General features: G+C 36.8%; 1 pseudogene; it reads right to left on the bottom strand.

The window, feature by feature from the left end:
- LOC142180874 (F-box/LRR-repeat protein At5g63520-like) overlaps positions 1-20,958 on the bottom strand; it is a 46,997-nt pseudogene extending 26,039 nt beyond the window's left edge.
- Positions 20,959-25,674: the final 4,716 nt, after the last annotated feature.

Raw genomic sequence — 25,674 nt, 5'->3', positions numbered from 1 at the left:
TGACCAAAGTAGGTTGGATCCAATGTTTGCAAGAAGTAGTCCACCATTTCTCCCTCTCTCATGGGAGGATCAACTCTGGCCGCTTGCTCTCTCCAGCGGAACCCAAACTCACGAAAACTTTCCCCAGGCTTCTTTCCAGTCCTCAGCAATGTGAGACGGTCAGGGACTATCTCGAGATTGTATTGAAAATGACCTGCGAAAGCCTGCGCCAGATCATCCCAAGTATACCATCTGCTGGAATCCTGCCTGGTATACCATTCTAGTGCCGATCCACTCAGACTTTGGCCGAAATAAGCTATCAGCAGCTCATCTTTGCCACCTGCCCCTCTCATTTTGCTACAGAATCCCCGCAAATGCGCCATGGGATCACCGTGCCCTTCATATAAATCAAATTTAGACATCTTGAACCCGACCGGGAGTTGGACGTCCGGGAAAGGGCATAGATCCTTGTAGGCCACGCTGACCTGGTTGCCCAAACCGTGCAGGTTCCTGAAGGACTGCTCCAGGCTTTTGAACTTTCTCAACACCTCATCCTGTTCAGGGGCTTTAACCGGTTTTTCGATCTCTGTCGGTACCTCCAAGTGTGGATTGTAAGCATGTGGTTCGGGGGCATGGAATGTAGGCTCAGGGGGATAGTATTGCGTATCGTGAGCCTGAAACAATGGCTCACTGGTCGTTCTATGCAAGGGGGATAATGTGGGTCCCACAAAAGTGGGAATATCGGGTGTGGGGAGAGGTTGATGGGGTGGTGGAGCCTGGGAATCATGAGGGCTTCTTTCTTGATGGTAACGGGGATTTGGGAGGCTTGTTGAAGGGCCGGAGTGAGGGTATTCCGGCATGTGCCCCAATGGCTCAGGGCTCTTTTGTGCTTTGGCTAGAGCTAGCTGCATTGCATTCATATCTAGTCCCATCCTTTCTATCTTTCCCATCGCTTCCTTTAACAACTGGCTCATCGGCCTTTCTTCCTCGGTACTATTCTCTGAAGTAGTCATGCTTGTTGTTATCGGTCCTTTGGATCTAGTTTGGTAAGGGTGTGTTGCCAGAATTCTTTAACAACTAACTGTTTGAGATTCGGAAAACAACAAACTTGTTAGCGTTTAGAGTGTAACAGATTTGATAACAACACATTGAGGATGCAATGCCCCTAGGCAGTTAACCGTTTCTAACATGCTTTGCTTCAAACAACATGCGTCATCCCGGCTTGCTTATTTGCCCCTTTGAAGTACTTTGGGAACCCCTGTATTTTATTCTATTTGTATTTTCTTTTTCTTTATTACTGGCGGTCGAATCTTATGGAGATTGCCTACATATCATGACCCCGCATAAATCAGACCTTGCATAGTTCGGATCAATAAAAGATAAACAATACTAATCATTTTTTCAATTTACATATTAAAATAAACTGAAAAAAATCAAACAAACCACATATTCTAATTAAAGATTTATCAACTCAAAAACAAAAGGCTAGCTCCCTTTCTCTGTTCGACAAATGCAACCAAATGGTTATTTTTGCAAATGTGGCCCCTTCCAAATTTACATGAATTTTGAGGCCGGGGAGGGTTATTTTATAACACTTTACAAACTTGTCCGTTCTTTTACGAAAATAACCTTTCGACAACTGAAAGATACTCTAAGGCTATTTCGGCAAGAACGGTTTAAGACGCGGCCGAAGCTGGCTCGGCTTATTATGACAAAATTCAAACGGTATTTTTTCTTTTCAAATTATAATAAAACCTGGTGTTGCAAACATGGCCCTTCAGCGCCTCGGGGACGAAGATTTTTAAGGCTGTGCGGGTCAACTGGACCAAACTCCTAAACATGACCCCAAAAGGTGGCTGTTTATGCAAAGTCAGCCTTCCGGCGTCCCTTTCGGGAACATTCGGCTATTTATGACAAACAACATCACCTGATTTATTTATGACTCTTTTTATCATTTTTCAAAAATAGAAAACTCAATATTGCAAACACGGCCTTTCAACGTCTCGGGGACGAAGATTTTTAAGGCTGTGTGGGTCAACTGGACCAAATCTTAAACATGACCCAAAAGTGGCCGTTTGTGCAAAGTCAGCCTTCCGGCGTCCCTTTCGGGAACATTCGGCTATTTTTGACAAAACAGCATCACCCGACTTATTTATGACAAAAATTAAAATTTTGACATTTTTTTTTGTAAAAGGGGAAGTTGGACATCACCCGACTTATTTATGAAAAAATCTTGACATGTTTTTTTTTTTATTATTATTTGTTTTTGGCTTTTTAGCAAAAGGGGGTTGGACCCGATGAGGGTTGCCTACGTATCTCACATCCGGTGAGAATCAAACCCGCGTAGTTCGGGCCAATAAACTATTTTTGAGAAGACCCTTTTCCATTTTCTATTTATTTATTTTTTGTTATTTTTTCACGACAATCAAATAGACTATTATTTTTCATTCATAACAAACAAACAAATTAACATAAAACATTCCTTTTTTTTTCATTTGTTTCCTTATTCTAAAGAAAAAGAAAATGTTTTTTTTTTGGAATTTTTACCTTTAATAAAAGAAATGCTAAAAAAAAATAATTTTTGAATTTTGAATTTTTAAAGAAGAATCAAAATATCTTTGAATTTTCTTTTGAACTTTTTTTTTTGGATTATATATATATTTATTTTGGAACAAATAATAAAATTACGTTCAACACCCGACTCTTTTTATTTATATTTTTTGCAAAACAAACTATTTTCTTTTCTATATTTTTTTTTAAAAAAAAAAAACAAGACGGAACAATGATGATTTTTTTCCTCTATTTTTCCTTTTCTTTTAATATAACAAACTAATAAGGCATTTTTCATTTTCTCAAAATTTCGGCAGAGTTTCGATACTACTTGGACATTGGTTTTTCCTTCTAAAAATAAGTAGTTATATCTCTACACTGCCATTTTCTCATCTTTTCACGATTTTCTAATTTGTGAAAAATGATGACAACATACAAAATCTTTTTGAATTTTCCAATGCTCTTTTTAATTTATTATTATTTTGTTATTATTTTCAAAAATGTGGCATGGGGGACATGGGGGATTCCAAGACTTCTTGGATTCCACAAATGGTCCCCATGTGCTTTTCCCAAAAATGAAGCATGGGGGACATAGTGGATTTCAAGACTTCTTGGATTCCACAAATGTTCCTCATGTGCTTTTCCCAAAAAATGAAGCGTGGGGGACATGTGGAATACAAGGCTTCTTGAATTCCACAATGTTCCCCATGTGCTTAATTAACATAATAGCATGCTTATTAAAAATAGTGCAACTTTCTTATTTAACGTGATCAGCATGATAAGGAGTGTCATTTGTCCGCAAATATCATTGGTCCGCCAAATGACCCATTCACCCTTGCATAAATACAACATGTAGCACATAGGATGCCAAAGATGGTCTATTATTTTCAGGTTGCTTGTCCTAGACGGACCCAACCCCTGTGTTGAGTCCCCTAAGTCAAATGCACATGATGCAAATAAACGTTCCTACTAGGGATCCGGCATGTGGCTTTGTTATACTAAGTTCATAACCTGAGTATTTGTTCTAGACCTGGCTTACCCGAGCGGACGACTCGAGCCGAGGATGGGAGTTGTGTACCGGTAACCAAAAGGCCATCCGATTTTGCAACTCCTCCGAATCCTCGTTCTATTTTGGTATATGACACTAACAGAAAGGAGCCACGACCAGCGTGCACTCCTCAAGAAAGAGAAGAGAGGGGTTTCGGCACAGTTTATATGTACAGTTCAAATAATATCAAAGCAGTAAAAGTAGCATTTAGCACATTGGGCTCAAACAAGTAAAAATCAGATAATGAATAACGCCAAATAATAACAATTATTTTAAGCTCGAATTCTTAACCCTGAACTAGTGGTTCTCGGTCAAAAATTCCCCAGCGGAGTCGCCAGAGCTGTCACACCTCCTTTTTACGCACCCGCGAGGGCGCAAGGGAGTTTTTTTCCAATTAAAGGACAATCGAAACGGGATTTATTTATTTATTTCAGAGTCGCCACTTGGGAGATTTTAGGGTGTCCCAAGTCACCAATTTTAATCCCGAATCGAGGAAAAGAATGACTCCATATTACAGTCTGCGTGCCAGAAATCCGGATAAGGAATTCTGTTAACCCGGGAGAAGGTGTTAGGCATTCCCGAGTTCCGTGGTTCTAGCACGGTCGCTCAACTGTTATATTTGGCTTGATTATCTGATTTTATACATGTTAAAACCTATGTGCAAGTTTAAACTCTTGACCGCTTTTATTATTATTATTTTACGAGAATTGCAACGTCGTGAAAATATATCTCGAACCACGTTACATCAATGCACCCGTGGTTATTGACATATCTCGACTCGGTTGAGATTTGGATTTGGGTCACATAAATGTGCACCCGAATTAAGAAAAATAAATTATTAAGACGCGCCTAAAGCAACTAACGTATTGTTATTTTGGGGAAGGCCGTGAAATTTGCTAAACGGCATGTCCCGAATTCTAAGTATTTTTAATATATATACATTTAGAGGGCCCCGCAGCTTCTACATTTTGTTTGTCGAGGCTCGTCTCATTTATTATTAAAAGGAATTTACAACGTCATGGAAATGCATCTCGGGCCACGCCATAATCAATATACCCGTGATTAGAGACACATTTCGATTCCGTTGAGATTTAGATTTGGGTCACATAAATGTGCACCCGAGTTTAGGAAAATTAAATTATTAAAGGCGCGCCTAAAGCAACTAGCGCATTATTATTTTGGGTAGGGCCGTGAAATTTGCTAAAACGGCCCGTCCCGGAATCTAAGTATTTAATATATACATTTAGAGGGCCCCGCAGCTTATGCATTTTTATTTGGAGAGGCTCGTCTCATTTTTATTTTTAAGGATAAACCTACAGTGACTACATTTCTCTATTAAGTTCGTCTCTAAAGAAAATCCTAATTTATTAATCAAACAATGGAAGCTAGTAGGATACACGGCTAATGAAGAGTATCTCGAGCTTGACGAATTATAATTAAACATGAACATACCTTTAGAACTAACCCATATGGTAAATAACAGAACAATGACTAAGAAAATTATGATAGAACTTATTAAATCAATCCGACTACCAATTCGGCGAGCTAGTCACGAACATGAAGACTTTTGTACAACTTTCGTCTAGCATGCCAATTTGAGATAGCAGTAACGTAAGCACAAAACTAAAACTCAACAGATTTAAACAAGATCTTCAACATAACATTTATTCAAGCTCGGACACTACAGTGACCGATAGCAACTCAAACAAAGATTAGAAAACAAACCTCGACAACCTCAGAACGACAAACACGACTCCGACGGAACTCAAACCGGACCTCACTGAACAACGACGACCTCGATGGAAGCAGAGAGCTCGGCCAAAACTATCAACGCACGAGATATCGGCTGCTGCTGGATTTTCTCGACGCAGCAGGTACGTGAAGATAAGCAGAAGGGGTCGTTCGGATATGAGGAGGAAACAGGTTCTGGAGGGTCGTTTGGGCAGTGGTTAATGGCTGGAGCTCGGACGTGAGAGAGTGGTTGGTTTTGGGTTATGGTCGCCGGACGTGATGGAGAGCTTGACAACGCAGCAACAGCTGCTCGAGTTCCGGCGAGGGGGCAGTGACGACGCGATGGAAGGAGCTGGGTTGGGCGGTTGTCGACGGGCCTGTTTGGTGGTCTGTTTGGTGCTGGTGTTTGGGTGGTGGTGTTGGGCAGAGGTCGACGGAGGGAGGTGGTTTCGTTCACTACTGGAGACGCGACAGTAGTGGTAGGTTTCACGGTGGTTTTGGTTTTGGACAGTCGGGAAGGTGACGGAGTGGTCGTTTGGTCGTTGGTTGGACAGTGACGACGAGGGGGGGGAGCTGGAGGTTGACGGTGGTTTTGGGGTTGTTGATGGAGGTGGAACGATGGTGGCGATGGAGGAATCCGGACTGGTTTCAATGGAGGGAGCGTTAGGGTTTTGTTCTTCTCCCTTTGGAGAAGATGAACAGTGGTCGACGGAGAAACTGGACGGGATGGAGGGAGTGGGTTGCGACGGAGTTTGAGAGGAGACGGGATGGTTTGGTGGTGGTGTTTACTGGTGAGAGGATCGTGGGTTTTGACGTGAGCTAGGGTTTTCCTGTTCTTCTTCTCTTGAAGAAGATCAACAGTAGTCCCTAGTTTTTTCAAAAATCTGTGCGTCCTCCCCTTTCAAAAAAAAGTCCTCCGTGTTTTGTAATGGGTTTGCCCAAAAAATGAGCCCACGCGTGGTGGGGTTCGAGATTTGTGTCCCCCACGTGTGGTGGGGTTCCCCATGTGTCATGGACTCGGTTTATTATGGGCTAGGTCCGAAATTAGGCCTAAAAGCGGGTAATTTGAACCCGAATATTATTCTTTTGCCCGGACCCGATTAAGAACACAACGTTGTTCGACTAATCCTATGTAAGCAAAATAACTACAAAAAATAAGACTAATATTTAAACAAAACTATATATTTTTTAATATATTTTTCAAGATTTAAAATAGCTACAAAGCATTAATAAAACTATTTTTTTTGTAATTTTCGTTTTTAAATAAGGATAAAATATAAAGTAATATTTTTGTATTTTTAAGAAATTAAAATGACTACAAAACATTAATAGAACTATATTTTTTGGTTATTTTCGAAATTATATAAAGTACAAAAATAAAGTGCAATTTTTGTATTTTTTCAAGTTTATGAGAAATACATAAACTAAAATTTATATATATATTTTTTGTGATTTTTTCTTTTTGCAACGAAATAAAGTAAAAATAGTTAAAATGGCTATATTAGACCCAATTACATATTTATGCTAAAAAAATGTGAAAATCCTCGGGGAGGGTCAAAAATCACGTGCTTACAATGGCCCTCAATTTATGGGAGCTCAAATCACGGAATTTTTTCAAAGTTGGCAAATTAAAAGGATTACGTCAACACCTTATCATCCGGAGGGTAGTGGGCAAGCAGAATCAATGAACAGAGTTATTATCAATAATTTGAAGAAACGATTAGAGGAATCAAAAGGTAACTGGCCTGAAGTGTTACCTGGAGTTTTATGGGCATATCGCACAACTACAAAAACAAGTACAGGAGAAACACCATTTTTATTGGTTTATGGAGCTGAGGCTTTAATTCCAGTAGAGATAGGGGAACCAAGTATGCGGTTCACACAGGCGACACAAGAATCTAATGACGAGGAGATGCGAGTCAATCTAGATTTACTCGAGGGGAGGAGAGAAGCTGCATTGATAAGAATGGCAAGCACAAAAGCAAGTCATAGAACGATATTACAACCGAAAAGCACACCTCAGATTCTTCAAAGTGGGGGACTTCGTGCTTAAAAAGGGTTTTCAATCCACAAAGGCAGATAACGCGGGTAAATTAAGTCCAACATGGGAAGGACCCTATAGAGTTCGTGATATTGCAGGCAAGGGAACATATGAGCTGGAGACAATGGATGACAAGATAATACCTTCACATTGGAATGTTGTTCATTTGAAGAGATACTATTTTTAAGGAATACTCACGGTCAGGTATCACTATTTCAAATTTAATTTTTGAATTGTTAAAATTTTACTAACGATTTTAGATAATAGGCAAAAAGCTAACCCATATTAAATGATGAGTCACGATCACAGAATAACCTAAAATTCCTGGCCTAGGGTTACAATTATTCTGATAGAAATTCATACGAGTTAAGCAGTCTTCATCTAAAATCGCACCTCCGAGTCCCGTATGTTTTTCCTTTTCAGGAAAAGGACCAAATAAGAGAATCTATCAAGTGCTTAAGGCTTCGTACTTCAACACTCAAACACTTGGGGGACTACATAATATACACAGATATGTGTATAAAGAAGGCAAAGAAGATTAAGAAAAATCAAGTCTAAAAGAGTCAAGTGCAGAGTAAAAGTCACAAGGTCACGAGATGAAGCCACGTACTAAGGCCAAAGAAAAAACCTCACTATAGTTAGGGTAAAGGCTATGTACTGAAATGGGTTATAAAAAAAACCGTGTCTATTATTCTTCTTTTGAAAAAATCTATTACAAGAAAAACAGTTACGAGAAAGTTATAGATGTAATTCAAATACATGTAAAGTATTATTCAAAACTAGTCAAAGTTATTTCAAAGAAACATGTGTGTTCCTATTTCTTTTATCGTATGGCAACACCATTATGAAGTTGAGACGTCTTCTTCATTAAGTGTTGAAGTATAAAAGGGCCCTCTTTTATAAAACTCATGTTTAAATTAATTAGTCATGAGGTTAACAGAAGCATTTTCGAAAAACAAAAATGCAAATTATTCTGTAAGTCCTTAAAAATAAAAGTAAGAATAAAGCAAACAGAAGTTTAAGATAATAACATGAAAAACTTCTTAATATATAAAAAATCTAAGACTAAGTTCGAACTTAGTCATAAAACTATGAAATTGTTTATACAGATTGCCCTATAAAAGACTTGGGGACTTGCATTTCCAAAATCAACCCTCAAATGAAGCCAAGGGTTTGATTGCAATTTTCCAAAATAAAAGCAAGAACAAAATCATTCAAATGATTAAAACTGGTCACTGAGAGGTTTGTGGAACTAAAGCAGGAACATCAATAGCAGCGGGCTCAATTTGGGCAGGTGCATCAACAGATGCGGTTTCAACTTGACTTGTAACAACATGCTCGATTGAGCTTGAAAGAGTTAAGATACCCGTATCAGCTTCAACATTCATGGGATCTTCAACCACGGGAGAAGGGAAGTCCTGAGTTTGCTGAACTTTTTCAATGGTTTCATTGATCTTAGCTAACTCCGACTCCAGGTTGAAGTTTTCTTGGCTAGCTTCAATTAGGGTATCTCGACGTGAATTCAAAAATGCCCAACTTACCTCAACAACAGATATTTCTTCAAGGATCTCATAATCCTTTTCCCAATCAGCAATCTCATTCTTTAGCTCTTCATTTTCAGCCAAGGCGGAGTTGTAAGAAGCTTGAAGAGAGGCATGGGATCTCTCTAAAGCACAAACCTTATCAGCCGAGACTCGAAGGTCCTCTTGTGCTTGAGTTAAGCTTTGCACGAGCTCCCTAGCGTAAACTTCTTTTTGACGCAAAAGAGCCTTCAACTCTCTGTTCTCTTCGCTGGCCTTAGATAGTTGCTCTGACAAGGAAGATTCAAGACGTTCTTTGTCTTTTTCTGCTTGGCTTGAGGAAGCTTTTGCAACCGCTAACTCTGAAGTTAAAGCCCGCACCTGCTGTTCTAAGGTACTCTTGCTTTCTTGTAAATCTTCCATATCAATTTGTGCACTCTCAAATTGTTCCTTCCAATTGATCGCCTCCAACTGAGAATCACGTGCTACCTTCTTCAAGAGAAGGATTCTGTTCATCATTTCTGTGCATATAAGATTGACCTAAAAAAAGGAAGGGAAATAAGAATATAATAATCCCAAAGATAAAAAACTTTTACAAAGTAAAGAAGGGAGAGAAGGAAAATACCTTCAAAGTGGAATGCACGATATCATTCATTAGAGTCAGGGAACTATGGCTCTACAACTTTGCTTTTTCAATTGGACCAATTAAAGGTTCCAGCCATACATCTGCCTGACCTGACTTCCTCAAAAGGCTGCTATCAGCAGGAACTTCAATGGTTACCCTCCTTATAGCGACACTTTTACTTGAAGAGCCCACTTCCGTATGGTGAACGATAGGAGAGGGAATTGTCGAAGGAGGAGCGGTAGAGGAAGTGAAAATAGTAGAAGAAGGAACAGAAACAGCTGGGGTTGGTAAGGAAGGAATCACGGACACGGGAGTTAAAAAAGAAGATAAGGGTATTTCATCTAAAATAGGCCCTAAACTTCCATTACCAAAACCACTAAAGAAAAGTTGATCAATAGACTCATGAGTATCATGGGGAGTGACATCATCGTCGGGAATTATTACTGGGGTTTCAACAGGTTCGGTAAGAGAAACAGAAAGACGAGAGGAAACTTCAGCTTCGTCATCAGAGACGATGCGCCTCCTAGCTCGTGGCCTCGTCACCAGGGAACCCCCATCTTCCTCTTCTTCAGAGTCTTCTTCTTCAACAGTTTTCCTTTTTGCAGAAGAAGAACCCAAGACTATTTCTCGGGCTCTTTCTAAAGAAATGCAGGTTCCCGAATGAGTACGGGTTCCCGAAGAGACACGAGAGGCCGCAACTGCTTCAGCAGTAACTCCTCGAATAGCAAATCCTGACAAAAAGAAGGACGAAAGTTAGAACCATAAAGAAAAATATATACATGCATGAAAGATGAAATAAAAGCTCTTACCATGAGTCTTTACTTTCCAACCGTAACGGTTAGAAAGTGTTTTCCAAGATCTACCATCTATTGGTGCGACCTTCAGCAATTTATCTACCCAACCACGAAAATTGGGAATATTTTCCACCGCTCCCATGGTTGCTAAAAAAAAAAGCAAAAATTAGAGAAGTTGATAAACTTGAAGGAAAAAGGTACGAGATGGATAAAAGACTTACGTGTAAAATTCCACTTCTCAGGGAAGGGAACGTTATTCTCACCCACTAAACCAACAATGGGGGCAGCAACAAATCGGGCGTACCAACCACGGTCTTTGTCATCTTTAGGGCTCACTAAAACCCTCTTACTCCTGGCCACTAGGGTAAAAACGCCATTACGGAAAAGACTAGGGGAGTAAAGATGAATCAGGTGAGGGAAAGTAAAAGAAACGTCAGCCAAATTGGTTAAATACCTCAAACAGGCAACAACCCTCCATATGATTGGGCCAATTTGACCCAAACAGACATTAAAGAAACGGCAAAATTCAAGAATAACTGGGTCAATAGCTGGTTTGAACCCTAAAGTGAAAGGGTATGTATAAACAAAAGAGAATCCAGTCAAGTAAGAAGTAATTCTCTAATTTGGATTAGGGATAATAATGGAAAAATCATTACTCCAATGGCAGTCTTTACGAATTACAGGAGTCAAAACTTCTGTAATTTGAGTGGGGTAAGCATCAGCACGATCTAAGGCGGAAACTTGGTTTCTAAGAGATTCCCTATCATGGTAAAAAGATAATTCTGTAGGGACTATCTCTTCTACTAAAGGTTCACATAATGGTTCAGAAGGTTCTTTATTCCTAGAAGAAGATCTGTGAGAAAGGGAACCTCTGGTTCTGGAAGAAGGACCAGAACTAGGAGAAGGTATAGACGAACTACCACCGCGAGTAGACCCTAAGCTACGAAGTCTACCTCCCCTTCTATGTCTAATGGGGGCATTAGGGAAGGTATCAACAATGGGAACTCTCCTAGGGTTAGGATTTGGTGAAGACATGGCGAAGAAGAATAATGTGAGGAATTAAGTGTTTAATAAGCTTTATGTGGTAAAAGACAAGGAAAGAAGTTATATTTATATTAATACGCCACCGCCAAAGGTAAAAGTGCAGTGATGGAAGGACCATAATAATGATAACTAGCACTTCGTGAATAGTGGAGCCGTAAAAAGCCTTGAAAAGGGTTGCAAAACTGCAGAACCAATGGGAAAAAACACGTGTACGGAGCATTAAATGGAAGCGACAATTGAAGCGTCAATTTTGTCATAGATTAATGGTGACAAAAATTCTCTTTTTATGAAATCCAAATATTCAATTGATGAATAAATGGAAAGTGGGGGGACTATCTGTATTGGGAAAAATTGTATTTAAATATAAAGGTGACGTGTCGAATACGTGTCGAAACACGTAGACTGGTCAAAATGGTCAAAGAATTACAACTAGCCAAGAGGCACGAGTTGCAACAGATACGAGCAAATGGCAGAGGAAGAGCCACGGGCAGGAATACAAATAACCCAACACCCGTACCTATGTAAGTCATTTATGTCCGAGAATCAAAATGAATGAATCTGACAATAGAAAAGAGTGCAGATATGGCATTAAATGTGGAATACATTAGAGAATTTATATTGAATATAATGATTATGTAACGTAGCATTAAATGTCTTTAATTACTCATAACAGCCTCATTATGATTTGGGCAAAACATATGTCTCCAAGATATCTATAAAAGGGAGACATCTGATCAATCGTGGGGACATGAAGTGCTATTGATATAAACTTTGGTTTACTTGTTTTTCTCTTGATTACTCTCTTGCTACCTAAATTACTTCTTTTTATACACTCTTTTAATTATCAGTAACCTGTGTTCTTCTAAATTCTAGCTTTGACTAAAATTTCATTTTTTAGTTAAACAGAACCATCTCCAAGAGGAGGCGAATGGTTAAAAAACACTCCAGCCAACTGTATATTTTTCTGTTATGGGTGGAGTGGACTGCTTGGGTAGAGTCCATTGAGTGGAAGCCATCAGAAATCAACAGAATTCCGACTTCACCAGAATACCTGGCACAAGAATTAATGGCATCTTATCAACAGAAGGCACATGATTCAGAACTTCACAAAACAGAATTTTACAGTAAAACAAATGGGACCATGAAAGGTCTTAATTTCCAACAGGGCAAGGAGATCAACAATATATAAGGTAGCTGGTTTACAAATATCAGGTCAAAACTGTGTTTAGATCAGCGAAAAATTAAAGGGCCTAAAGGCTGGCAAAAGACCTACTGTTTCTAAAGGCATCAGAAAAATTAAAAGGAATGCCCCAACAATTAGTGGACAAGGTAAACAGAAATCCAGAGCAGCTGCCTATCACTAGAACCATGCACAGAGATCCATCCTACCAGATCGGCAGCAATTATATTGGTTTTCACCCATTATTGATGGAAATTTTACAGGAAACAAAGCACTCAAAGATGATTGCAAACAGGGGATGGAATCAAGGACGATTTTTTCCTGGAGCATCAAAAAAAAATTGTAGCAAATTATTCTTTTCCGCTTAACTACCAGACTTAGTTCAACAACCAGAATTCGAACTCGTGACTTGCATCTGCACACATACGACGATACACTACCATTGCCACTGAATCAACGCCCTGGGGCAAATATGAAATTTATAGTAACAGCCACTAAGTTGTCAAACAGATCCGACTTCCTTCTTGTTTTTTCTTTAACTCTGACCATCTGCATGCTTCCTTTGGGTTTAAGGCAGACTTCTTTGACAAAGATATTACTAGACCTCTTTCCCCAAGTTTCCTCTCCTTCCCCCTCTTTCTCTCCCTTAATTATCTTGTTCTCTTTCTTTTCTCACTGTTTCTGCACTTCCTCACATTCTGTTAAGCACCTAAAATAGCATTAAGATGCTACTATTTCCCTGCAATTCAGCCTTATCTTAGTCCATTCACCCCTCTCTCAATGTGTTTTAAGTCCAGGCCTACATAATTTCTCAAAGTCAGAAGTTCAATGTGTTTGCTAAGTGTTTGGTATTGAAGTTTGATGAGCTAGGATCAAATGGCTAAACATACTTGTTCCTTTTCCAGCTCTCCTTGTTACTATCTCAGTCGTGTAAACCCATCAGTGTAGCATAGCTATGCCTAGGTCATACCCATTGTGTGTAGCTGATAGTCCTTTATTTCTTTCGCTTTCTTTTAATACTTACCACACCTATTCTTTAGGCTCGTGTACAAGGATAACTGAAATTATTGCCAGCTTTCCATTCTTTTGTTAATCATTAGTTGAGAAATTAAATTGATCTGAAAAGAGCCAAATCTATCCCTTTCTTTGTAATTGAATGAGTAATTTGATATTTTACCACAACAAAATTCATTGGAATTGGGAACTTCATAGATCTTCGCACCAAGCCAAGCTTGAGGTCAAGTCCTACAAAATTTTCACTTTTCAGAAGCCAACATGTGGACAATTTTCCCAACTCAATGGATATACGATGTCTGCTCGACAAACTTTGCCTGCATCACAACCCAACAGCCCACAACAGCATTAGTCAATTTTTTTACACACATTTCTCTCCCTCACCTGAAGCCTATTCATGTCTTTTTCTGTAGTATCGTCTACCTTCATATACACCTTGTATGTGGGGGCTACCCTTTTTCACATAATAAAATAATTAACTTCATCCCCTAAAAGAAAAAAGTATTTCCATCGTCATTGTGGTTTTTCCATACCAGGAGGCTTGCCTCTATCCCTGAGAAAGAAAAGAGCAACAACAGCAGAACTGTATTCTTCGTTATTAGAAAGGTTTACCGTGGTTTCCCCTTGGTATAAGAACTGTGAACCTTGTTCACCCACAATGATAGTCTCTGGGCAAAAGGCATAATCTATGGAAAGGAAAAAATGGACAGAAATATAACTTGAACTTTTGTGATGTATCTAACGGAATCAAGGAAATAGACAACGCTGCCTCCTTTTTTGTCTTTGGGCATCTCCAACCTTTATCCCATTTTAGGGACAACTTACTCCAACCATTCCCTATTTTTTTCCCCAAACTTTTTTATATTCTTCTCTCTCTTCTATATTATACTAGTTTTAGTGTACATGCGTTGCACGTGTGCATTACATTAATCAATATAAAACATATACATAAATTATTGAAAAATTAGCAATGGAGGTTAAACTAAACTCAATATATGTTTAATGATGAAAATATATATTAGTAAATTCGTACAATATATGGTTGAATTCAACATTTTCTGAATGAATTTAGTGTAATTAGTTTTATAGAATTTATAATTATAAATATCATTCTCCGCTTGTTGTATCTCATCTTGCATCTCTTTGTAAACTTTACGTTCATAATGTCATTATACAAAAAAATAATTGTTCATTCAAAGTTAATCAAAATTATAGACAAGCCAAATAAACCTCTTCATGTGTAAAAAAGTTGTCTGGATTCTTATTGATTAGGTCTAAATTCCCTTCTTTGCACGTTCATCCAATGCCAAATAAAAGTTAATACTATTCTAAACTCATTCTGAATGTACTTTGCTAATAAATACTTTGAAATTCAAGAGTTCACAATGTTGAGGTCAATTTTTCAAAATTATAGGGAGGAAAATGACAAATTTATAGTTATTCGAAAAGTTCCAAATACATTAGTTTACCGTAAGATTAAAAAATTAACTGTAGTTATAATTTCACATAGTATGGCCGTAGCATAATTTATTTCTAAATTAACACCATATTAGTTCAGACTTCTAGAAATTTAAAGTTAAAATTAAATCAAAACTCTTAAGAAGTTAACAAGAAAAAAGCGAACATGCATTGCTGATGGATGCTTCATATTTTTAAGTAATCAATTATTGTTAATTTGGAGAAAAAATACTATTACATACATCATAGGCTAAGAATTAAAAAAAAAAGAAATAGGGGCCACGTACTAAACTCTAAAAGGATATTTATAAAAACTGGTCAAATAAGGAAAAAAAATTTAATAAGGTAAATTTTGATTGAATTTGTAGTCCAAAATATTAGGATATTCTTAAGTAAAATTTTAGTTGAATTTGAAGTCCTAAATATTAGAAAATAATTAAATGACTATTTTGTCTAATGTAAAATTAACTTTTAAAGGGTAAAAAAGGTGAATGACATTTCAATAGTGGCCTCGTGCTTTTAATATAGTAGAAAAATTACATGAAATGTGATAATATTACATATTAGATAACATTATAGCAGAAATAAGAAAAATAATTAAAAATTAAAAAAATATATTAAAAATAAAAAGAAAAAACTATTTAAACTTGAGATTAGAAAGTTCTTAAACACTTAAAATATGGATATAACATCAATAATATTATTATATTTAATACTATTATACTTCGTGTGTTGCGCGTGTATCCTATACTAATAAGTATAAAATTTTAAAGAAACACATAAATAATAATGTGCTTGAGTTATAAAATAAGAAAATAAAAAATATCAATTTATAAAAATGATGAATGGTGATTTTCAGCTATAAACTTCATTTTATATTTGTGGCGTTCAATATAATTTTTCTCTATATCATAATGTCATGTTTATCATACATATGTAACCAAAATTAAATTCATGTTGGAATTCAGAGACAAAATTTTTAAAAAAAAATTTGCATCAGGAAGACATTTAAGAATAGATTCATGCAATTCTTCGTATTATGATTGTTATTGCTCGTTTTTTATTTTTACAAATAAAAACAATATTTTTACTTGCAAATATATGTTTAGAATAGGTAATTATTCAAATTCAATTTTTTTGAGCTCGACAGTTTAGAAGCACAACTTTAAGTCTTTAAAATAAAATATTTTCATAATTTTTATGGCATTAAATATTAAAACATATTTTCATCGATTTCTATATCTTTCGGCGGGACTAGCTGGTATTTCAGTTAAATTATTATTATTGATCTTTACCTTAATTTTAGTTCGATGACATTAAATTATTTGTTTAAGGTAGAATTAGTGTGGCAGCAATTAGTAAAAGAGTATAGAGAAAAATTCTTGGGAATATTATATAACATATCCAATAATGGTTAAAGCCATAAAGAAATAATATATATAAAACGTATGCTTACAGAAAAAAAGTATGTTGAATAAAAGAGGAGAAAGAATGAATACGAGGGGCACCAAACCGGGTCTTCTTCAAGTGCTATTTAGCACGTGAAAAATAATTCAAGACTTTCAGTGCTCGCTTAAGCTTTACTCCTATCTTTCTCCTTTTATTTCGTGGACCAGTTTATGAAGATTCGACAGTGCAACTGTCTTCTCTTATCCGACTAATGAAAATAAATAAATTTTAACCAGCTAAAAATAATAATATATTTTTACTTAATAATACTTGTTTTTAAAATCTTTTCATAATAACATCAATAATTTAAATAACTAAATCATGATAAATAGTAGATTGAATTAAATATTTAAATTTTTCGTCTTTGCGCAGGAATTAGAATAAAGAGTTATAGCTATTTCGCACAATTCAAATAAATAAATTACAGAAACAAAATTTTACTCATTGTTGTGTATATACTTTATTGTTTTAGGTCCAAAAGCTTCTAAGACATGATACTGTAACCTAAAATTGGAAGAAAGAAAGCACAAGAATTAGACTATACCAAGTTAAGAATATAAAAAGAGATGAAAAACAGAAGTAAAAAATACTAATAAGCAAACAAACATATCAAGATATTGGTATGGCAAAGTAAAGAAAAAAAAAATCCAAAACAAGACTTTTATTCAAATTGAAGCAATAATCAACCATGAATTATGAATGCACCACAAAGTAAAAGATAAGAAAATTGACTCTTAAAAATATAATAAAATCATTAAGCATAACTAAAATCCAAGTTAATAAACACAAATATGTCATAGTTCCTGTCTAAGAATGCTTAGTAAAATAAAACCATACTATCGACAAAGTTTCTGTTGACTAATATGATAATTGACTCCAAAACCCTAATAGGATGATTAGCCGTAAATATAGTTTGTTATAACATACTTCAAATAAAAAAGGGAATTCTCATAAAGTAAAATCTTATTTGATTTTAAAGTGCTAAATTTAGGAATTTTTACCTAGTTCAAATAAGGAAAAATTTAGTAATCACAATTTTAATTGCTTTTAATATCCTAAATATTAGGAAAAAATTATTAAATGACTATTTTGTCCAGTAATATTTCTAATTTTAAAGGATAAAAAAGGCGAACGACATTTCGCTAAAGGCCTTCGTGCTTTTAATATAGTATAGATTATTATCTTTCATTTCAATTTCATTTTTTAATTTCCATTAAACAAATTCCAACTTTTATACCATTCATTTTTTGAGATAATTATATATTTGTACAATTATAACGTATAATAAAATTAACTTACAATTTCACATAAAAATAATAAATGCACGAAAATTAATTTATCAAAATTATACACCTAAGTTAAGATGTAAAATTAATATTATAAAGACATTACATAAACATAATTAGGTATATATAAAGAGATAAATTAAAAAAATAAATAATAAAATAATAATAAAAAAGTGATGAACAGTAATGGGGGAGATGAATAATGTACCCCATATTCGAGGGAACACTATTCATCCCCCATTTTGGGGACAAAAATGGGGGAGGGTTAGAGCTAAATTGCCCCAAAAATTGCCTCCATTATGGGGAATGGAGGTAAGGTTGGAGATGACCTTAGAACCTTGAATTTGATGATTTATGAGAACACTAAGCTAGCGTTTGGCCATAGATCCCAAATTTATTTTGAAAAATCTGATTTGGGTGAAGTTTGGTTTGAAGATGAAAATGTATTTGGACATACGTTTTCAAAACATATTTCCTAACTTTATTTTAGAAAAACATGTATATAATTCCCAAGTTTTGAGATTTTGGCCCAAAGTCAGCAATTTGGGTGATTTTGGGATTTGGGGTTTGAGATTTGGAACCCGTTTGGCCATGAGTTTTGCCAAAATAAATTTGGGATTTTGGGCCAAAATCTCAAACCACAAATCCCAAAATCACCCCAATTGCTGATTTTGGGCCAAAATCTCAAACTTAGGAATTATATATATGTTTTTCTAAAATAAAGTTGGGAAATATGTTTTGAAAACGTATGTCCAAACACATTTTCATCTTCAAACCAAACTTCACCCAAATCAGATTTTTCAAAGTAAATTTGGGATCTATGGCCAAACGCTAGCTTGAAATTTTGCCAAAATGTGGACAAGATTTATGGCCAAACATGAGTTTTGAAAATAAATTCCAAATTTATTTTGGCAAAACTCATGGCCAAACGGGTCCTAAATGTAAGAAAATAAAGTTTCTCACGAGTGGAAAGCAAGAAGCTTGTTGATGAAAAACTCACCCAACTTTTGAAGAACGGTTTCACGTCAGTTTCCTGGTCCTACCACCAACATGTAAATGACTTACGAGAAAAATGAACCGAAGAAAAAAGCTGAATTACAGATACAGAGTATCACTTTGATGAGTAAAGATATAAGCGTCTTTCTTTCAGGTGGAAAGATAATGAGACATTCGACTTACAGAAAATAACAAAATAACCGTCGGTGATGCGAAACCAGAAAGAGAGGATGGGTGTTCCCTGATATTGACTACAATTCATCAACCATGAGTGCTTGAGCAGAGACGGATCCAGGATTTAAACTCTATGGGATCAACTATAAAGTTTTTAGCATTGAACCTATTATATTTTTAAAGTTATGAGTTCATATCTATTATTTTTACAATTTTAAGGAATTTTTTACACATAAATCTTTACTCTGCGTCAAAAGTTATGGGTTCAATTGAACCCGTTACTGACCCTCTGCATCCGCCCCTGTGCTTGAGTTCCCTGAGATTTGTGCTCAGCGTATTAATTAAAACCATTACGAATCAAGTTAACCATTATCTCACAAATCAACCTCCATAATAAAAGTTCAGCATCCTCTCAATATCACGAACTTATTTCTAAATATGTCAGGGTTAAATATTAGAATAAAATTTTACCTGAGTTCTCGATAACAATGGCATCAAACTGACTTTCAATCCTGGAAAGAAACCAACAGTTAGTAAAACTCCCCGGTTCTCATTCCCAAGGATAGCATGAGTATCATCATCATCCTCAATAAATTCCCATTGGACCTGGAAGATTATCTACTTCAGTTTTCAAAAACAAAAGCACACAAATTTAAAACAACAACATAATCCTACATAGTGGGGTTTGGGGAGGGTAATATGTACACAAACCTTACCCTTACCCTTGTGGAGATAAAGAGGCTGCTTCAAGCACACAAATTTAAAGCAAAACTTATTTTTCGTCTTAGCATCTATACTAACCTCTTCAAATTCATCACTAACTGCATTGCGCCCAAAAATTCCTTGAGATACTAGAGTAATTGTTGGAATTTTGGAGCCAAATTTTCAAGTTATCTGCAAAATAAGAACACACCATACATACACAGCTTATTTCTAATGTAGAAAACTATGAGTGGAATGATGAAATCAAGAACAAAACTTTTTCAGAGGACAGCAACGTACAACATCTGAAAATGCAAATAGAACAAAGAGACCTCATAATTGTACTTAAGAAATTGTGATTTTTCATTAATAATAAGATTGAAGAGCACATAGAAGTGGGCGAGCTTGATGCAAACTAAAAGAAGGACTAATAGAAGCAATGACGAACTGGGGTCGAATAGGTCTTGCTAAAACCTTGTCAACAGCCTATTTACAGTACCCTACATCAGAATTCAATTTATAAACCATTAAATTCACAGAAATGCAAGAAACTAAAATTTTGAGGTAATAGAGAAGAACTCCTGGTGTCCCAATTTGTTTGGCACTATTACTACTTTGTTAAAGACTTTGACTACCACTTTTTTATGAAATTGGCTAGTTTTACACTGGCAATCAACCTAAACCTACTGCAACCCCTCTTTCTTTTCAAATATGGTCGGTAAAGATTGATATAGCGGAACCCAATTGTTTGGGATTGAGGCTAAGTTGTGGTCTTAAATATGTCTTCAAATATAAAAAAGTATCATTTATGCTTTAAACGGAATAATAAGAATATAGTGTCGCATGAAACTGGAATGAATGGAATATTATCTTAGTGATGGTGAAAGCAAAATATTGAGGTAATAAATGAAAGTTTAGCTTAATTAAGGAAAAGTTTAAAAGTTGAATAACTTAAACATACTAAAATAATATCAAAGAAATTTGTAAAGAAATACAAAGGTGTCGAATTATAAATAGAGTAGAGCTGAGAAAAATGCAGAGTAGAGATTAGGGGAAGAAAGGAGAGTAGTGATAATGAGGTTCCATGAGCGGCTAACACACGCGGCGTTTGCACAGACTAAGGCTGGAAGCTTAGAGAGGATGTTGTGGAGTAGGTCGTCGCCAATTGAATCTATCGTTGCTTCCATCTCTGCCGTTCTCTGCCTTAGCTCCGCCATTTTCACGGGGGGTCGAGTATACAATTTTAAACCCCCACGGGCCTACTGTCAAGTCTTTCAGCCGGGAATCAAAATTGTTGGTGAAATGTGGTAAACGGAAAAGAAATGAGTATTACTATTGGGCAAAAAAATATGCGTAAATCTAGAAGATGTCTTAAGTCATTTTGTGAATGAAAATATAAAAACAAGATTCTAGTTTAAATGGAACATAATTAGTTACCCAAAAAAACGGAACTTAATTAAAGCATATTTTTTAGATACCTAGTTATGGAGAATTATAAGTTCACATGAGTTTTTCTCATTTTTTTCAGTTTGGTGCTTTCAACGAAAAATAGAAATGTTGAGGCTTTACATGATAAGTTCCAAATATTCTCTAAAGCATCAGGACTAATAGCCAACTCCAACAAGAGCTCAATCTATTTTGGAGTCATAATACTGAGGGGCTGATTATGGCAACTTTAAATTTTTGGAAGAGGAGAGCTACCCTTAAGGTACTTAGGTTGTGCCCCTAAGTACCAAGAGACTGTTGATTCTGCAATGTAAGCCTCTTATTGAAAAGATGCTGGGAAAAATAACCTCGTGGACAACTAAATTTCTCTCATATGATTGCAAAACACAATTGATCAAGAGTGTGTTATATGCCATTCAAACTTTCTGGGCTCAAGTGTTCATTCTTCCAAAAAACGCTTGTCCAGTTTATAGAGACAATCTGCAGAAGATTCCTATGGATAGGCACTACTGAATTCACAAGGTAGTCCTTGATTGCATGGAATAAAATATGTACTCCTAAAGCAGCTGATGGCCTTAATTTGCTGTATGTTAATTGTCGGAACCAAGCAACTATATGGAAATTACTGTGAAATATATGTAGGAGAAAGGAAAAGTTTTGGTTCATTTGAGTCAACACATACTATATAAAGGGAGAATAGGTTGGAATATTGACCCTAAGAATGCATCATGGGTGGTACAACAGATTTTCAAGGTGAGACACTACCTAGAACAAGCAGGCTATACCCACAATGATATCTGTATACGGGTAAAATTGGGCTCGCCCGATTTTGCCATTATTTTGAGATCAGAGATCTGCATCGAGAGTCAGCCTCGTAATGGATCAGGCCTAAGCACGAAGACAAGTTACCGAGTTTGGATATTGAGGTACCCATTGAGATCGACGTCCCCGACGATCGAAACCAGAATTGATCAGTGATAACTAGGGATTTTGATACATTTTATACTTCTTCTTGCTTATGTTTTGATTAGAAATTTGTATAAAATAGTCTCAAAAAGCTCACAAGTTGTACTTGATTGCAGGTTTGATCAACAAAGTGACAAGATGTCAAAGATCGGCTCAAAAAGGAGTGAAACTTGCACAAGTACCAAGACAAGACAAGCTTAGGCAAAGTAGGCTCAATGCGGCCGCACACCATTCTGTGCGGTCAGCACAAGTGAGGTTCAGAGAGGTGGACTTCCAGGCCAACAGGCAATGCGACCGCATAAGATTTAATGCGGTCCGCATTGGAGTCACTGCGGTCGCACTCGATTTAGTGTGGTCCGCAAAAACCAAGGATCAGAGAAGTGTCAGTTTGGAGATTGAAGCCAATGCGATCCGCGTTCCATTTCATGCGGACCGCACTAGAAGCCACCGCGGCCGCACTCGATTCTGTGTGGTCCACATTGCCCAAGTTCAGAGAGCTGAATTTTAACTCAAGAGACTTAGTGCGGCCGCACGTGATTTTGTGCGGTCTGCACTAGCCCCGCAGGGGTATTTTGTCCAGATTTTTCAGCTTAGTATAAATAGCTTCTTTTCCCATTTTTAGATTATCAGATAGTTTTGGTACTGGGCTGCGCTCGTGACTTCGAATATTTTAGCTATTTTGAGTAACTTTAGCTTCATTTCAACATTGAATCTTCTAGTTTATCTTAGCAATTAATTAATATGAGTTTTTCTTCATCTATTTCTTTATTTTCTTCTCTAATTATGAGTAGCTAGACCCATAAGCTAGGGTTGTGGCTCAACCTTAGTGTGGGTAATTGATGGGTCTTGTGTTTTCAGGCTAGATTGACTATGGGTGTTTGATATTTGGACTAATTTTATGTTTAATTGCTGAATTGGTGGTTGCAAATACTAGTTTGTGTTTAGTTGACTTTGGCTCTTCTTAAGAAAGAGAGCCTAAGTCTCTGAAATTGGTCCAACAAGGAATTGGGGCGTACTCAAGAGATTGATAGCCCCAATTAAAGGGTTAAACCTAGAGATAATAATACCCGACTTGAACCTTGATTGCTTGTGCAAATTTGCATACCCAATTGGTCTTGAGAAAGTCAATTCTGGCAAAATCACTCGAACCACCGAGAGGTGTAGAGTGAGTAAAATTGTGCAATGGTTATATCATACTCCCCAAATATGTGAATCATGCCTTAGGCTCAAGTATCTGTCAATTGACCACCTAGGCGAAAGTCACTACCCTAGTGCCTTTTAACCATTTGAACAACTCGCAATAGTTTACTTTTAGTTTATTCTAGTTTAATTTAGCATTGTAGTTTGATAAAATTAGAAGTAAATCAAAAACCCAAAAATGTTAAGAAGTGCAATTTGGAACACATACACAACTCCACTTTAGACAGACACCCGACTCCAACTTCTAGCTCCCTGTGGAAATCGATCCCAACCTTAATCGGGTAAAAGCTGCTTCGACCCTCTCTCGCTACTGAATAGTAGTGTAGGGTTGGCCTCGATCACTTTTTGGCGTCATTGCCGGGGAGCTAACGGTTTTGGCTATCTATCTAAATAGTTTTGTGTATTGTTCTTCTTTCCTTTTTTGTTACTAATTTTGTTTGTGTCACAACTCAGGTACCAAATGGCAGCGAACAACGCCAATGACCCTCTTGGAAATGTGATTGCGGGGGAGGAGGTAGATGATGTCGGAAATGATAAGGTGCCTCTTGTACCTCAAGGACAACGTAGAGGCCGCCGGGCTAATGCTAATGTTAATGACAATATCCCAGGTCCTCCTCCGCCACCTCCAAGAGTGGCTCCTAGAGTGCTTCCGAACCAAAGCTATGCAAGTGTTATTGTCCCACCCCGAATCTGGGCGGGCAATTTTCAAATAAGCAATGTGATGTTGACCTTACTATAGCAATGTGGGTACTTCACGGGCGCTGCAAATCAAAATGCTTACAAACATCTTAAGGGGTTCGTGGATACATGTTGGGGGAGCAAGCAAACTTATGTGGCTGATGATGCTCTTAGGTTGAGACTCTTCCCATTTTCACTTAGAGGGAAGGCATTGGATTAGCTCGAGCGACTTCCCAATAAGGGTGTATTGTGGGCCGGGCCTAGCCCGGGACCGCGTGCAAGCGGGCCAAACAGGCCAGTTCAAACAGGCCGGTCTCTAGCGGTCCAAAAAGCCCACGTGGGTCGGTCCTCACCAAAAAGCCCGCGAGCCCGGGACCGGCAAGCGGGCCTGGGCAGTTCAACTGGGCCAAACAGGCCCAACGGCTATTTTTTTTTAAAAAAAATTCAAAAAGGGCCAATAGTCAGAATTTTAAAATGTAGTCGTTGGCCTGATTTTTAGCCGTTTGGCACTTTCAAAAATAGCCATTTGGCCCCCAAACTTTGTTTTAACCCTAATCTTTTTTTAATTACACTTTTTCTCTATTCTCAACTATAAATACCCCCTCATTCTTTCATTTTTACTCACAAATTCATCAATCTCTCTCTAATTTTCTTCTATAATTGCTTACTTTATTATTGCAATTTCGTGAAAAATTGTGAAGTTGGTGAATTGAAGTATTCAAGTCTTCAACGATATTCAATTTTCAAGAAGTTGTTCGTCAATTTGGTAAACTCGTTCCAACTCTTAAGTTTTAATATTATAGTTTTGTTGGTTTTAGTTAGTATAATTATAGTTAATATGGACTTTTCTTTGAAAAAAATATTTGGTGGTGAGGGTAAGGAAAATTTAAAATTGGTGAATCTAGTCGCCAAGCTACTACTCTTCCCCCGGCTCCCCGACCCAGGCCTGTTACCCGTCCTCCTCCACCTGTTATTCTTGATAGTGATAACCCTTATTTTCAATTTTCCGATAGTCAATTTTTCCATGATGTTGCACCAGGTCAACAATTAAATGAAGAAGTTATGAATGCTCTTGCCATGACCCAAAATCCACTAAGAGTCGTAATGGCACCAGACACCGCTGTCAGGCAAGCCAACCAAACTACTTAATTAAATTCCAATTTTAGTATTTGTTTAAAATCTTTTCTTTATACATTACATAACGAATAATGAAATTTACAGAAATAACCATGAAGTCTTTAACAAACTTAATATTGAATAACCCAAAAATCCTCCCAGAACCCGGTGTCACAAGTGCATGAGCAATTTCTAGGAAATAATGTAATACCACAACCGTTCGAAATACAATATTGGACAGAAAATAAATACAGAAAACTGAAAGAGACTCTGTTGGTTGCGGGTCGCCTCGAGAAATGCAGCTCACCTAAATCTCCGTGTCAACCATGCTGTCACGCCCAGTAGGCCACTAGAGACGCATGTGCATGTGCAACAAAAATGCACAAAAGTGTAGTATGAGTACGAAAACAACGTGTACCCAATGAGTATCCCGTCTAATCTCGAAGAAGTAGAGACGAGATGGTCGACTTTGACACTTACTAATAGTCCAAATAATGATATATTATTAATGCGAATAATCATGGATTTTATTAAGAATGACAGAAATTTCAAGTAAGTCACGAACAGGTGAAAGTTCCTTTTCATATTAAAATTCTCCAGATTCAAAATCCATTAGTTTTCAAATATCTCAAGTCAGGGAGAGCAAATATCAATATCAATAAGTCTCAAGGCAAACA

The sequence above is a fragment of the Nicotiana tabacum genome, chromosome 5, assembly GCF_000715075.1.
Source record: "Nicotiana tabacum cultivar K326 chromosome 5, ASM71507v2, whole genome shotgun sequence".
NCBI classification, from domain to species: Eukaryota; Viridiplantae; Streptophyta; class Magnoliopsida; order Solanales; family Solanaceae; genus Nicotiana; species Nicotiana tabacum.
This window is presented reverse-complemented; position numbering and strand designations above follow the sequence as displayed.